Source organism: Scatophagus argus, chromosome 22, assembly GCF_020382885.2.
Source record: "Scatophagus argus isolate fScaArg1 chromosome 22, fScaArg1.pri, whole genome shotgun sequence".
In the NCBI taxonomy this organism is placed as follows: domain Eukaryota; kingdom Metazoa; phylum Chordata; class Actinopteri; family Scatophagidae; genus Scatophagus; species Scatophagus argus.
The window spans coordinates 12,501,062-12,518,018 of NC_058514.1; the positions used below are offsets into that span (position 1 = coordinate 12,501,062).

General features: G+C 41.5%; 1 protein-coding gene and 1 long non-coding RNA gene across 7 annotated transcripts in view; one reads left to right on the forward strand and one right to left on the reverse strand.

Annotated features, from left to right (window-relative positions):
* The window catches only part of sox5 (SRY-box transcription factor 5), a 216,014-nt gene extending 212,776 nt beyond the window's left edge, over positions 1 to 3,238 (reverse strand). For all 6 annotated transcript variants that reach the window (XM_046378638.1, XM_046378637.1, XM_046378634.1 and 3 more), the window contains exon 1: positions 3,006 to 3,238. The gene's annotated coding sequence lies outside the window, so the exon portion shown is untranslated. The remainder of the gene's footprint in view (positions 1 to 3,005) is intronic.
* Positions 1 to 6,026, forward strand: part of LOC124053467 — a 254,075-nt gene extending 248,049 nt beyond the window's left edge. The window contains exon 4 of the long non-coding RNA XR_006842158.1: positions 4,067 to 6,026. This is a non-coding gene — a long non-coding RNA (uncharacterized LOC124053467). The remainder of the gene's footprint in view (positions 1 to 4,066) is intronic.
* Positions 6,027 to 16,957: the final 10,931 nt, after the last annotated feature.

Here is a 16,957-nt window from a genome sequence, read left to right on the forward strand (position 1 = left end):
AGCTTTCTTGGAAATGGAATCATTTTGCCTGACATTTAGAAAAACATCCAACTATATTCACTAGAATATAGTAACTCTGGCACAATTCAAGCACTAGTTTGATGAGTAAAAAAAAGATGTGAATATGGGCCTCACAGTTGCCATATCTCAACCAGACTGAACAACAATGGGGGATTTTGCACTGATATGTTCAACAGCACTCACCAGCAGTGCCATCATCAAAACATTAAACAAGGGGATACGAGTTGGAAGAATAGTGTTCAGACCCTCCAGAGGCATTACAAAGCATGGAACAAGTTCTGCTCATTGTCTTTGAATCTAATCTATTGAAGTCTTTAACCTGCGAGTGCCAAAGCTCCACTAGCACATTTTCCTTGCATTCTTGTTAAATCGATAGCAACGGTAGACAGGAATGGTTTTGGTCTGCCTCTGCTCAGTGTGTGTTCACACACTCGAGACAAGCGTTTGTGTCAGTAGACTGTTGCTATTGATTTCTTAAAAAGAAAAAATCCAAAAAGACAAATTTTGAGTGCTCATCCTACTATTATCACGTCCATCTGCTGCTTGTCTTATATTCAGGACAAGACAGATAAAAAATGGTGGTGTTGAAGTGATGCAATACTTACATAACTTACCGATAAGCTGATGTTTGTCTTATGGTTCTCACTAGCTAAAGATCATTGCATACCCAGCTTTTTATTTACAACCACATCCCTGATCCACTCATCCACATTAAATGATTCACCCTACGCCCCAGTCACTGGACCTTGCTCTCCATCCGTGTACGCTTACTTGTTTCTATTGAGCGTTTTGCTGCCCACTGTACCCTGTAAATGCCACAGTATGCCTCTGCAGAGGAGAAAAAGGGCTCAGGGGCAATCAGCAAAAGCGTGGGGGCAGAGCTGATGCGCTTCAAAGGCTGTCAAAACTATATTATGTGGTTGATCCCTGTCCAATTCACTTTCACAGTTCAATAGTTATTGTATGTTACAGCTGGAGAAAACAAAGGCACTCACTGGCGTCTCCTCACTCGGAAGTTAGCTCACGTAAGAGGCTTTGTATTTGAGTGCATGATGGAGAGGAGATTGGTGGTCAAGCGGGGTAACGTCTACATAAGGTGACCGCATAGGTCAGGTTTGACACACTTTATTATTCATTCACTGTCTGTCCTCAGCTGCGCTTAGCTCATCAGCACACGCGCACACACACACACACACACACACACACAAAACCTCCCCTAGGTGCAGCTTTTACTGCGCATATGCGCCTGGACGATGCACAAATGTCATGAGCAATAACTGGGATGTCACTCCAAATTCATTCTGCTTTCTTTAGCGTTTAGCAGCTAGGTAGCTCAGGGAACAGCCGGTTTTAGCCTCCTGAGTTTACATTCTGTAATTCCAATTCTATTCAGACTCAGCGTATTTCATTTTGATCACTGAGCAAACAAATGAAAACAAATGAATAAATGAAGGACTCAGTATTTCTCCAGGTTTGCAAACAAAACTGTCAAGTATTATTTTATGGGTCTATAATTCCCTAATAAACGCCTGTGGAATCTGGTATTTATCACAGGGAAGAGAAAAGACACAAGCCTTTGAGAGAGAGTTTAGTTGGCTGCGCTGAGTTTAGAAAGAACTTTGGATTGTTTAAAAAAGATGTACAGAGTATAACTGAACAGAGTCTTTGGGAAATTTGAACTCATGACGTCAGTATACCCTAGTGACGGCCCTGTCTCTCAGAGACCTACATCTTTTCATGCTTATATGACATACTAATCTGTTTTTCTCAAAGCAATTTAGTTGTAAGAGCTTTCGTGTTTTGGTTTGTTTGGGACCGTTTCCAAAATCAGTGTTGGTCTTTTTACTTCAAAACTGGGCATCAGAAATGTCCTAATTTGTTTCAAGCTGCTCCAAATCAAGATCATGTGCAGCCCCCTTTCTGTCTGTCTCTCCCTCCTCCTTCTTATAGCTCCATGGATGTTGCTCTGTGTGTGTGTGGGAAGCCAATAATTTAAGCAGAACTTTTACTGCTCAATCAAAGAGAGATCTTATTGTCAATTTCCTCTCTTTTCTCAGTGCACAAAACCATCTCTGACTTCTCAGCCATCTGCACGGATTCCTTTGAAGTCACCGGGGGGTGGGGGGGGGGTGGAGTGTGGGCGGGTTATAATGGCACATAACTTCATAAAATTAAATTCCTTACAGAAAAATTACTTTGTAACTATTAATCTTATCCCCATTATATAGTCAAAATTTTGAATTCAGTGTTATAGTCCATCTCTTTAACTCCTCTTTGATATTCTTACCAAGAAAGGAAAAGCAAAAGGCACACACACACACACTGAGTATCAAATATTACTGTTGAGTAGCTTGTAGTACAGCTACCTTTGCAGCATTTGGCAGCCTGTGCTAGACCCCTGGGGCCTGAAGCTTAAAAGCCAGGCCAAATGACACCCTGCTGGGCGACAAGGCTCCTCGAACGGTATCCCCCACTCCCTCCCCACTCACCCACCCAAAGAGGAAAACGATATGTAACATGTCAAAAGGAAATGCAACTTGAATTTCTAAATGGATTTCTGTCTTTCCAATTTTACTCATCTTGTTTCATGGCTACTGATGAACTTGTGAAAAGGGTAAAGATATTTGTTTTAGGCTAGAAAACAAATGTATACCTGCTACGGAAGGCAGGATTTCAAGAGAGGCGGCACATAAACACACATGCACACAAATCACACTGATACTGTGGGTAGTTTAATTAATACTGTTCAGAGTCTTTGAGGATGCTGTAGACGAGCTTCAGAAGTATTATAGAGAAAATTGCTACTGGTCATAATGTTTGCTGTTAAAGGCTCTAATTTGAAAACCTTACCAATTTGATTTACCGATTTTCTTGTCTCAAAAATATGCTTGAATAATCAAATCCTGCATTGGATAAAAACTTCTAGCTTGGATGCCAAGTATAGTCCACAGAGAGGAGAGCTCATTTTGTGTCAATAATCTTACCTCCTGTCATGTACTGTATCTCGACAGTTGAGTCCCGCTCACATAGCTCAGCTTTAACCACCCTCTAGTGACTGGAAACGAGCACTGCAGTTCCACCAGAGCAATAATAGGAAGCAGCTTTCCCTTCAGCTTACGTTGCTATTTCTACACGTATACGCTCCTCTAGACAAATATATCATAGTATATCCATCTGCCGGCATGGCTATTCCAAGCCTGAGAAATGACAGAGAAATGCAGGAAGTCGTTGGAACATAAACAAGGCGCAATGGAGGAAGCAAGGGTCAAGGCGGTGCTTCCTGTTCCAAAACCACCTCTGTGTGCCTGCGAGCAGACGCTGTGCAACTAAACTGCAGCAGTATTATTACCAAGCTCGCTTTTTTCTGCTTGTTTCCTTTAACTTAATTGTTGAAAAAAATGTTGAATGTTTTGAATAATCTTCACTCTCAGACGTCCCTTTTTGGATAAGTTAATAAACGTACAGTTATCTCGGTGTGTTGTCTCCATTTTCTGTCAGTTCCTCACTAAATCATTGTTTTAGCTAAATTTAGGACTTTTTTTTTGTCCACCTGCAATCATCATGCTGTGGCCAGCTTTGATTTCCTGTGGGGTTTTTTTTTTCTTTCTTTTCTGTGTTTAATTAGTATTTTTGCAAATGAATACAACCTAAAACCTGATCAAAGTCATTTGAGGGTTATGAAAACCTCTGCTGTCAGATGTCCAGTTTGGATTAGATTCATTCACCGGCAGAGACAAAACGCAGCATCTGGCCAGCATTATCACAGCATATCATAATGAATTCATAATCTGGTATTATAGAAGCATTTGGTGTTATTCTCAAACTCAATTACAGTAATAGGAGCATAATGATTTCAAAGGGTTTCCATTTTGGGCGACAGGCAGGATGTAACTTATCTTGTTCCCATTCTCACATGCTGACAGATTACCTCCACAACCCAAAGAAATCACCTGTTTCCTTTTTGATTGTGACGTGCTCCTCTGAATAACCTATTTCAAAATGTGCTCACTCAGTTTCTCTCTTTCACTCTGCTTTTTCTTTGCAGGCTGTCCAGCTCTGCGGCCCACACGGTGCTTTGGACCACAATGCTTGCCGCGTTCCACTCAAACGTCTTATCAGCACTTCAGAGAAGATGCAGTGTATCAAAATTTAAGTGAAGACATATGGTATACATGGGAATTATCTCAGCCGAATGACTGTAGCGTATACAGCAAGAGCATCTGTATCTTAATAGTCTATGAGCAGTGGTGAAGGGAGAATGTGAAAGCTCTGAGGGATTTGGGAGAAAGGATATGATTGCATTTATGTCCCATCAAGCAGCTTGCTGGATGCAGGGGAATGCCTAATATATATCTGTATTTGGTCGCCAGCTTACATCTGTCTGCTTATGGATTTATGACTTCAAAACTATTTGGAAAAAAAAAAAAAAGGCGCCTCTCGACAGAGCCAGTGACTAATAACTAAAGCTGACAGGGATGGCAGGCAAACACACACACACGCATACACACACACGGATAGACGTAACGACAAGACTCGGCGACAAGGAACAAAGGAGTCGAAATCTGACACATTCTCTCTGACAGTAGGATAAAACTCACTCACCCCTCGAGCCATGCTAACACACACCACACACACACACACACACACACGCACGCACACAGTTTACTTCTTCGTCTGTCACGCGGAGTTTTTCTCACAAACACGCACATCATGTTTTCACACATAAAAACAGTCGTGTCTGCATACTAAACCTTTCAAATCTTCGCATAAAGTGTGTTCATTCTCATTTTATTTAATCTTTCATGTGCGAGGAGGCTCGGATACACGGTTAAAAGCTGAAAACATTTATGTAAATGGCTGCTGGATCCAGAGACTGTGAGGGGTTTTTGAGAGCAAAGTCTGCTCTGATTCACACTGTCCATAAAAAAGTAACTGTTGTTATAATCTGCGACACAGTGTCATACCTGCAGTTGGATTCTTACAGCTGTTTCCAAGCTGGATGACATGCGTCTTTATTGCACTACAGTTTTCAATTATCCTAACTTATCTCGTTTTTCCTTGTTCCTACAGTTGAATGCTTTACATCAAGTCTGAAAAAATTAATTGTTTTCACTGTACTCACTGAAAATCTGATTATAAGAGGTGGACCCTATGAGGGTGGTTATTGACCCGACAGTCAGCATACCCAAGCGTGATGTGGAAACTTGAAGTCTCCAGTGCACAATAACTGAGAATGGACTTGAGTAAAGTAGGAGACACCTTGTGTCCAGCTGTTAAACATAAAGTCTGGAATTTTTAATAAGGGAGAAAGAATAGGTGCCATTTTAAAGATTTTAATGTTGGAAATTATACATTTTCTTTCTACTTAAACGATATCAGACACACATTGAAGGAGCAGATTTGATGCTGTATTCAGATTTGATAAAATGCTAATGAACTCTCAACCCATTCATACAAAAGGACATGGAGTACTCTGGACAGTAAAGATTGTCCAAGGCGAGACTGAAGCATAAAGGGCAGTCCTGCCACATGGCAAGTTGGCAAGCAGCATCAATTAAAATTTTGCCACTTGGGGGCAACGAAACAAGCTGTTAACACAACACTGACATATTACCACCATATTAATTCAACATCTAGCAGACAGGGAGAAATGTAAGCATTCATTTGGATTCTGAGCTGTGAGTCCAATACTCACCCTCATTTTAGCTCCGTTTTGCTCTCCACCAACTCACAAGGGACTTATCTAGTTCTTAAGCTATGAAATGCCTCAATCGCTTCTCGCTAACTCTATCTGTCTGCGATTTGATGAGGGGCAGGTGCTGTACAGCAGGTTCTTCAGAGTTTTCTTCTTGAAAGGAGCTGCGTACATGTGTTCGGAAACAGGGCTGATGAAAACGTTAAGAACCAGAACAGTAAAACTGCAGATCACATAACCAAAACAGAGCTGAAAGAGGCTTAAAAAGGCTATTTAAAAAGGCTCACATGGTAATTCCCCGTACATTAAAATGCTGTGGAATGTGACCCTAAAATATACAAAAACTGAGATGAAATAATGAAAGGGGAGATAGAAAGAGTGAATGAAAAGAAAAAGAGGAAGGAGGTGGAAAGGTGAAGGTGTGGATGAGTGGTGGGGAGGAAGGCAGATTGTGTGTGAGAGAGGCGTTTAATCCCCAGAAGCATCCTAACGGCAGCTGCTCTGTACAGATGGGGACGAAGAGATGCTGAAACACACACACACACACACACACACACACGGGGGGGAGACACACACACATTGTGTCATAAAGAAAAAAAGCACTGTCGAATGTTGGAACCCTTTTCTAACACCCTCGAGGATCATGCTAAACATAAGGTAAGGGAGCTTGGTTGTGCTCCATTATTTCCCACTCTACTAAGGCCACTGGAGCCGTGTCATCAGCTGATTAATGAACACAATGCTCTTATTTTCTCTCTGTCCCTGTCTCTCTCTCTCCCCCCTCTCTCAATATGTTACAGAGAGTTTTCTATCTATTTCATGCCGCAGCGCAGAAGTTTGAATCCCTGCATTGTCTGGGGAAGTGAAAGTGTTACGTCTGGTTAATTCCTTCTGTGAGGCTGCATGTGTGCAGGCTTCATGTGAACCCACTTCATCACGATCACATTCCTAAAAAACTGCAGTTTCTTTCCGGTACAGGAGGGAAACACCAGCTGGTTTAGCTTCTCTGGTTCTGCTCAGTTTCACGTAAAAGACTCCCAGATTTGACCAGTGATCACCCAGTGTGAGGCCAATGCCATTTTGCCTACTTTGAGACAAGAATCATCAAGGAAGAGCAGATTATTTATTGTCATCTGACTCTGTAGTTCTAAACATGAACTTTAACATTAGATGTACTGTAAATTCTGCATTGTAGCTCGTCCAATATGAATACCGTCCACTGAGGATACTAATACTGTACTGATGAGGTGTTTGTGAACGATTCGTTCAGTTCGTTCAGTCTTTTATATGACTCGGGGGTAATAAGTCCTCTCAGTAAGCGATTCGTTCATTTTCATGCAGTACCTTCTCTCGCCACACGGCAGGCAGCTGCATAAGCTCAGTCAGGACAGGAAACAGAAATGATTAGTTCACGACTCACTCAACTGTGCGTCCATCCTCAGGTCCTCAATCTTTTGTCACATGACAGCCAGGCCGCTCAGGCTGTGTGGCGAGTAGCAAGAACTACAGTAAAAAGAGTCAAACTTGCCACCATTACTGATACTGAGCACCATCTTTATTCACTTTATTCACACGAATCAAGGGTCTATAGAGGTAAAGTGATTCATTCTCAAAAGATAGACTGGATTGAATGTAAGACACGTTAGCTACAGTTCAGCCAATAAAAGCCAGTGAAAGCCAATATGAAAAAGACTTATCTGCCAAGTATATCTGCTTGATGTTTCACAAAGTACAGTCAGTGCCTCACAGTCAGACTCTATTAACCCATCAACCACATTTGAGCATCGTCATATTCTGTCAGCTAAAAGTCTGTTTAAATAAACTGATGAATTGTATAGTGGCCTGTTTAATCAGTGTGATACAGTGTAAAAAGACTGTAAAGAGTTTTTGCTCTTGAAGGCAGGAATGTGAAGCAGCTGGAGAGCAGATATTTCTGAAGCTCCCTTCAGATATGTGAGTTATTTGAAACATTTAAGCCGAGTGCTTTTGTGTTAACGCTCGGTGTTAAGGTGACTCCATTGTCTTTCTGCCTTGTCTGTCTGGGCTTTTGGTGGAAGTTTGCTGCTAAACTGTCAATGACATGAACAATAAGAAAACATCACAAATTAAAATGTGAGAACCAGCAGCCATGCAGTTCTTCCTGCTTGCGTTTTTGCCTCAATCTTACACATTTTACATTTCACATTTTTAACCCAGTTGCTGTTTTTTTAAAAAATATATATAGAGATATTTTTGGCGCCACTACCTTGTTAATCTATCATCGCTTGTTCCATTTAAAGGTGGAGAATTTATTGTCAGCTGAGACGTGGAGGTTAGGTCACAGCATATCAGTGGTACAGACTGCGACAATGGCCATTGTTCCTGGGACCTGCAGGAAGTGTCTGCATGGAACTTTCTGCTGCAGATAGTGTACCTCTGGAGGGCAGAGAGGTGTGTGTTTGTGTATGAGTTCATGAGTGTGTCACCCTGATTATGCCTTTGTTTGTTTAGTTGATGTCATCTCACTTGTTTTGTCTCTGATATGTCTCCTTTTTTTTCTCACAAAATACTGTAAATGGTAGGTAAAGTCACAGCACAACCTCAACCTCCAAACTTCCCACATGCTTTCTCTTGCTTACACAATAACTAGTTAGCAATTTAAAACACCAGTCACATATACAGGAAGAAGGGGATGACAAGTACTGATGACAGACTAGTTTTGACTGCTAGTACCCAGCAGTCAAAATACATTTAGAACATTTTCAGATGAAACTTTATCTGATTCAACAATGCAAGGAGGTCAATAATCAGGTACACTATATAGACAAAAGTATTGGGACACGTGACCATTACACCAACAAGGACTATGATGACATTGATGATACAGACAGCTTTGCAGATATAACAGGTTTCACTCTGGGAAGGCTTTTGTACAAGATTTTGGTTGTTGGAGTGTTGTTTCTTGGTATGCTGAAGCATTAAGATTTCCCTTCACTGTAAGTAAGGGGCCGAGCCCCATCTCAATACTTTTGCCTATTTAGTGTATGTCAATTTGTCTTCTAGTTAAATAATTATATCAAAATGATAGTTCGACATACTAAACCAGGGTTTATGTGATAGTGATTGGGCATAGAAGACCACCTTTGCCAACTAAAGTCACCAAAAAAAGCACAGAATGGCATCACTCTACTTGCACCCAAATAAAATTGCCACTTAACTGCTACAATATCACAGTGTTTGATATCTGTCGGCACAAAAATAGGGCCTTCCGTACCTCTTTATTTCTCAGTGTGTACCCGCTCCCCCCACCCCACCCCAAATTATAGGCACGATCAATTCTGATAATGCAAGGGAGCAGCGGTATCCGGCAGAAAAATAACCATCTTGATTATTCTTTCTCATGGAGAATTTTTTTCTTCCATTCTCTACTTTCTTTGCTTTTCCACAGTAATAGTAACAATTTTCTCTTTTCACTCCTGCTCGAGGCCTCTTTCTCTCACTCACCGGTGAAATGTGGAGCCGTTGTTTTGTTTTGTTTTTTTTCTGTCTTTTGCTGAAAGCCTTTTGACCTACAAAGTAGGGTTTTGTTGATAGATTGATGCTTTCACACAGTGACATTAGCTGAATCGCTGGTGTTCAGAGGCCCGTGGTGCCACTCTGGAACAAATGCCCTGGAATTTTCCCAAATAATCCCCCTGTGTGTCTGTCTGTGTGCGGTACAGCGTTGATCTCTGAGGGGAAATGGAAAGCATCTATCTGTCTGTTTGTCAGTCTGCCTGGCTACCTTTTACTAATCATTGTCTTTATGAAGGAGGAGGTGGAGGAATGGAGGTGCACTAACCTTTAACGTGAGCAGTTGAAAGGAGATATAGATGAATACAGGGGCAGGAACCGGAGACATGGGATTTTGTGATGACAGCTAAGGTATTAACACTTGGTGACATTGCTACAACATGACATTATAGTCTGACAGCAAGGTGAAAGAGAGAGAGAGAGATGAACGAAGATAAGGAGAAGAAAGATTTCTGTGAGAGCATGGCGTGTGCAACAAATGAAACTCAGATTTAAGTAGCTGGACCAAACACAAAACACAGTCTCTTCTGAGTAAGAGCAGTATCCAAAGCTTAAAAGATGACCCTCTGCATGCTCAGGGGAGAAACTCTTGGCTCTAATTGGTGTTTATGCTGTGACTAAACCTGCATAAACTGACCTTTTTTGACCACTCGGGGTCTGTGCAACCAGCTGTAAATGCAACATTGGAATGCCTTTCGTAGCTCTAAAACTAAGAAAATAGTTTTATATACAGCCCTTTTAACTGAATCTGCACTTCAAGAACTAAGAACGATTGTAGGTCTTTAACTGAATTTTGAGGAACTTTTCTAGTTCCTACTTTAGAGTGGGTAGTCTTCCAGCACAAGAGGAACCTTGAGTGACTCAAGTGTACCATGGTTGATCCAGCCATAAGTGTATGTCGATTGACAGGACATCTGAGCCGATGGAACACCTTTTTAGACCATATTTAAAAACCTCTGCACAACATTAGCCATGTAATTTCTGTTTTGAGCTCTTTCAGTGAAAACTACCATGTGATTTTGCTTGTCACTATGGATAACATACAGCCTCACACAGTGAAAATTTATGGCATGTGCCCAGTGAAGCTTTGGTGATTTGGGATAAGTTCTTTGGGATTGTTAAATTAGATTGCAGGAACTCAGCCACTGAAGTAGAAGAAGATGCAGACTGAGCCGAGACTAACTAGAAGCACTTCACAAAATAACTCTTGGAATGCACCAAAAAAAGTTGATTTAATCAAAACAAGACAAGACAGGCACTCTTAACTAAACAGTCTCATCTATATGTCATTAAAATGTGGATCGGTGTGAAAATTCTGTCTTGAGCTTGTGACTCGGGCCAGGGCAGCCTTATGTTGTCTTTACATATACATACAAGGTATTGTCAAGCCTCGCTGGCAGTGGGTCACAGCTGAAGGGGGTTCAGAGGGTCCAAGACCAGCACTGCCAACCCCCCTCTGCCTAAACACACACACACACACACACACACACACACACACACTGCCTTGTCAAAGGACCCTTTGTGCGCCGTTGTTTTTTCAGGGGAAATACTCTCTTTATTTCTCTGTGGGGAATATAAAGCAGCGATCACCTAATCACACACACTCAGTCAAGACTGCCACACACATGAACACACACACACACACACACTTTGCAAAAATACAAAAAATACATACTCTGTGCACACATTTGTAGACATGGGCAAAGGCAAACATACACACACACACGCACACACACAAACTCACAATGGGTCATTTATGTCCCTCTCTACGGCCCACATTCATACTTAGCAGGCGGGTGACTGCTCTGTTGTTTCAGTGACCTAAAGGAGAAATTATGTGTTCTTAATTTATACACCAGGAAACACACACCTCTCTCTTTCTCATACACACACACACACACACAGTGAGAGTGAGAGAGAAAGAGAGATGGTTAAAACTCAGTTTCAGGAAGTAAACAAGCTTCATAAAACAAAAAATATATAAATAAATAATCAGATTTCTAGAAAAACAGAAGAGAAAAAAAAACTTTATTATTTATATATATTATTTTTAAGGAGAGCCAGAAACGGAGACAGGAGTAAAATGACCCAGAAACCTTCGGCTGCCTCAGGGCAGTGTGTAATATTTATGATGATCCCAAGATGTCACCTATGGACGTGCCAAGTGATGTGGCAGCAGGTTATAGGTTCAGAACCAGACCTTCCAAATCCAAGACATTAGAGGTGCTGTTAAAAATGAAACCCTCTCAAATAAGACGTGTATGTATGTTTGAGTGTGTCTCTGTGTGTGTGTGTGTGTGTGTGTGTGTGTGTGTGTGTGTGTGTGGTACCCATTGAGTGCTGAGCTCTCCCATGGGAACGGCAGCACAGCTGAGTGTAAATGGCAATTACTGTGTTTAACTGTTTTATCCGCGCTCAGAGGCAACCATACATCGCCGATTCCACAGAACATCATTAAAACACACTTAAACACACACACACAGAGTCACATACACACACAGTCACGTCCCGTCTGGTGGGTTATCCATGCCTGTCACATCGTCATTTACTCAACCCTGATGGAGTGATACAAATACCAGCAGACATATTTCAATATTCAGCCAGAGCAAATTATGATGTCTGATTAGCAAATGATGGAAAAGGGTGTTCCTCTTTCTCTCTTTCTCTCACACACACACAAACCTTTGCACAGTTCATTCTTACAGTTGATGGATAGACCCATCAGTGAAGCATTATAATGTGGTCATTTACTACGATGATTTCTGATGTGTGCACAACACAAGACAGCGTTAGTATGGGACAAGACGAAGTGTTACAGGACTCAACTCTGTTGTTTTCCTGAAGGAATACTGACACTATAGCACCCAGGCATCAAGCACATTAGCTTACATTAGAGGACAATGAAAATATTGAAATATTCACCAAAATTCAAAAACATATCTAGAAATGGAAGAAAAATAAAAAGCAGAGAGAAAATGATAGTACTGAGAGAGAGACAAGAGAAGAGACGGTGAGACGGCGGCTTCTTCTGCAATCCAGCAAAATGCCTTCATGGATTTTGCAGCCAAGACTCAAAATTCCTATAAATAAGAGTATAGAAGTACACTGACAAAGCATGTCAAATAGTGAAATACCACTTTAAAATCAGAAGAGCTGAAACAGTTGTTACTTTAAGAAATGCATGGAACTGCACTGTTTGTGACTGCAGATGTGTGTTTGCTGTTGTGTGTATCTCGGGTGTTGCAGTAATGCCTTACTTCAATGCTGTTGAACTTCACAAATTGTACAGTAAAGCAGCTTAGATTTGAATTTTGAGAGAAACATCGAGACAGACAGGGAGGCCAAATGAAAGGATGAGAAAGAAAGGTACCTTCTTTCCACCTTAACTTGAGTTGGCATTTGACAGGGATGTGTCAGACGTGTGTGAGTAATGAGAGAGAATGACTGCATGTGTGTGTGTGTGTGTGTGTGTGTGTGTGTGTGTGTGTTTGCATGTGCTGTGGTGGTATGTGCTGTTGCTCTACAGACAGACAGACAGACAGTTGTTCACTGGCCAGTTGGCTGCCATGGTCGCTGGGCTGGCACACTTAGGTGGTCAGCATGAAATGGGTGACATTACATGTGTGTGTGTGTGTGTGTGTGTGTGTGTGTGTGTGTGTGTGTTTGTGAGGGAGAAAGAGAGAGTGCGCGTGTGTGTAAGTGTGTGTGTGTGACTCACTCCCACCTGCAGGGAGACAGAGCAGGGCCAGCCGCCAGGCCTGGAGAACATTACTCACCGTCCTTTTTGATACAAACACATATACACACACACACACACACACACACACGTATTCAACACACCACTGAATAATAAGTAGGTGTCCTGCATTCCAAGACAAAATGTGCCCACCTGCGACTAAAGTACATGCTTCACCCACAGAGGCTGAATTCAAACGCACGGAGAGATTTTAATATTAACGGTGCTTCGCAGCAGCAGTTTAAAAATAAATCATTACCATTTCAATTCTGAGATACTGCTTCACTGATCATGAGCAAACCACACCATTGGCAAGACGACTGGCAGCATCTATACTGCATTTTATGATGTGAGTCATCTTTTCTAATTTTACAAAAAATCTGCTGGGTTGCTTTGTGATATGAAATAAGAAGATGCTGATCTTTGGCAGTAAGGGATTGTATAGAAATTATTTGGGTGAGAAAAATTTTTTTTTGGGGGGGGGGGTAAATATTATGTTTCACTTTTTAAAGTACCATCCTGTGTTTTTAATATTTTCTGTAGATCCTTGATGAAACAAACTGAAACACCCTCCGCACAAAAATGCGAATTCATGCAGATTATGAGATGATGTGCTCCAAGGTAAACCTTTGGTGCCTTAACATGGCCCCAAAATTGCACAACTTTACACAGAAGCGAAATTAGCAATTACCAAAATAATGGCAAACATGACAAAATAATGCAACGTGTACAAGCCCATTCTTTGTTTTTAAACCAACATTTTCCTTTATTGTTCTCAAGTTTTCTATTAAGATGCCAAATAAAGTAAAGCCGCTATAGCATTGTGACAAATGCCATGCTCTCTGGAAAGATAACACATTTAAACAATGTTTAGCAAAAAGAAAAAAAAAATCACAACCCTCCCTCCTCTCTCAACAATTTTCATACAGTCCCTAAAGTGAGCTAATGGGGCTTACAGCATTTAGAAGGGATGAAAGGTTAAAAAAAAAAAAACACTTTTATGAATATTATCCTTTAATTACAATAACAAAACCATTATCCAAAAAAGAAAATATCCCCTTTGTGATCCTGATGGTGGTCAAAATTATAGTGAAAGCAGCAAATAGTAAGACTATAAAAAAAAATTTAAAATACGCTTGTAACATGTTTAACTCCTTTGCTTTACTGAATTCAATCTCCAAAGTCTGACCATTATGAAGATGATGCATCATAAAATCAGATACAGTTTGTGCGGAACGAGGTAAAATACCAGAGCAGCAAAATGGCTGATTTTTCTCTTCTTCAGTACAAAATGAGACTTCAAGTGTCGTGTGACAGCAGAGCATCTCCATTACAACACTGATGAGAAATAAAACAGCTTTTACCACAAAGCAAATCAGGCTTTGGTGCTGAAGCTGTGTGAGTGACACTGATCTCTGTGTGTCTGTGTGTGTGTGTGTGTGTGTGTGTGTGCGCCTGATCTTCATCCATCCATCTATCCATCCATCCATTTACTCTAAGCTCTTAAGCAATGCCGCTGTTAAAAAGTCCCCTAAAACTCTAAGCCAAGAGCAATAACACGAGCGGCAGGAGGATAACGTTGATGTAATGTCAGACACACACAACTGACACCCAGTGTTACTCTCATGTTAACAAAACCCATCAGGGTCTGTCTGTCTGCCTGTCCGTCCGTCTGAAGGCGTGCGTTAATCTGCTCTTAATCACAAGCTCTTATTTACAAAAAAAATACTTTTTTTTATTAATGCAGTGGAGGGGGGAGGGGAGTGAGGGAGAGGAGGATGGTGGTGATAGTGGTGATGGTGATTTTGTGATTAAATGATGCCATCGTTGTGTTGGTGGATTAGGACGGGCATGGAAATAGATTAGTTCTGCAGTGGTTTTTCATCATGATTGGCAGGCCTCCAAAACCTCACTCCCCACACTCCCTCTGTGAAGCAGTGCTGTGCTGAGCTCTATGGTTTGTAGGCTGCTAGCACCACCCGCTGGTGAAGAAAGATATGGTATTAATATCCTTCTGCCTGTCCCACATAACTATGCTTTTCGTTTAAATCGAACGAGGATCACCGTGTCACCGTTGAAGAACAGTATGATGAAATTGTCCTCTCAATGTGCAGTAAATGTGTGAAGTTCTGGAGAGAGAGACTGACCACTCCTCTGCCCTGCAGCGACAGCGACCGGCAGCCATCGCTCCACTCCATGTTTCCTCATCAGGATTCAGAGACAAACACAATGGAGTCAAGTAGACACACACACACGTATGTACAAAAGTACTACACTCACACAGTTTGATTCTAATTGAGTGACCCAAAGCCACTGATATCATCTGCTATGGTGTGAGACCACAATCTCACCCAGAGCGACCGGCGGCCTCTGCAGAGACACCGCCTGCAAAGAAGACTGGAGGAGTGAGGGGAAGAGGAAGGGTAAAGAAAAGACAAATAGAAGACAAACTGGCCTAAGAAGGAAGGAGAAGAAGGAAGGAGGAACACAACAACAACAACAACAACGACAAAAACACAAAGTGGCGCCGAGTTCATTAATTAGAATTTCAAATTGGACAAACTCAAGATGACAGCGTTGCGCTTGTCAAATCAGATCATGCCCCGGCGGGGTGAGACAGGGGGGAAGAGAGAGAGGGAGGCACAGCGCTCAGAGCCAAATACCACTCTTAGGAGCTGAATGGGTGCCATCTCTCTCTCTCTATCTCTCTCTCTCTCGCTCTCTCTCTTTCTGTCTATTTCCTCTGATTACGCCGACTGCCTCCCCTCTGTCCCTGCGTGAATGTCACAGCCGCCTTAACAAGAAGTGACAATTAAAACATCATCGCCGTCTCCAGGCTGGATGGGAGCGGCCTGCCAGGGTCCCTGCTTTCTTTGACAGAGGGAGACAGAAAGAGATGGAGAGAGAGAGTAAAAGAGATGGAGGAGCTGGAGGGAAAGCTGAGAGAAGAGAAGAGAGAGATACTTTGGCAACATGTACTGAACTATTATGCCAACAAAGATAAATGTATGTATGTTTGGATGTATATGTAAAAGGGACGGAACGAAACAACCAACATACGGTACACACCACTAATGCTCTAAATTCAGTAATACTGTACCCTGAAATAAGAAAGAAGTGTCCATTTTATAGTGCGACACCATCAAGATCAAGAACAATAATTTGATTTTATTTAATATTCAATATTTTATTTGTATTTAATTTCTCTTGACAAAATAGGGCGATCTAACAGTTTATTAGGAAGACCTGTTCAGTTCACTGTAAACCAATACCAAAGCCCTGTAGTAAATCTGATCTTTGTGACACATTTAATACTGTATGTACTGTCCATTTTATATAAATACATGGAGCAAACAGTAAATTCAATGTAATGTCAGTGATCATCAACATGTTTGGTAGATATACCAAAGATACATGAGCGTCTAACCTCTGACTGTGTTTAATCTGCAGTGCCAGTGTTTCCATCACTTCACACCACCAGGGTTACTTTAACACTCACACACTGTTATGAATTATTGCCTCAGAGGCTCATCAGCAACTGTCCACTCCAGACTTGTTGACTCAAAGTAAATAGCAATGAAACAGCGGCTCAAGTGTTCCTGGAATGGCTTCAGTAAAGCTAACATCCAACATGCCCTTAAACAACTGTGCACCATATCCTCACCTGTCTGGATGCCATTTATATAAGATTAGATGTAACTGTAATGATCCCTGTGGGCAAATAATGGAGTTAGGAGCTCGAGAGAGTAATTTATGGTTAATGATTATTGGACAAACTGCTGTGAGCATTTAATAGCAAGGGAGAGCAAATGATACAAAGAGAGGAATCCAGACGTGGAGGATACGACATTAAGGTACGTGCTGAGGTAATTTCACCAGTGGTCTGGATCAAGTAGGCTAGATGGTGTTTGGCATTTTGAAGTATGTGTTTTGTGAGTCTGTGTGTATGTGTG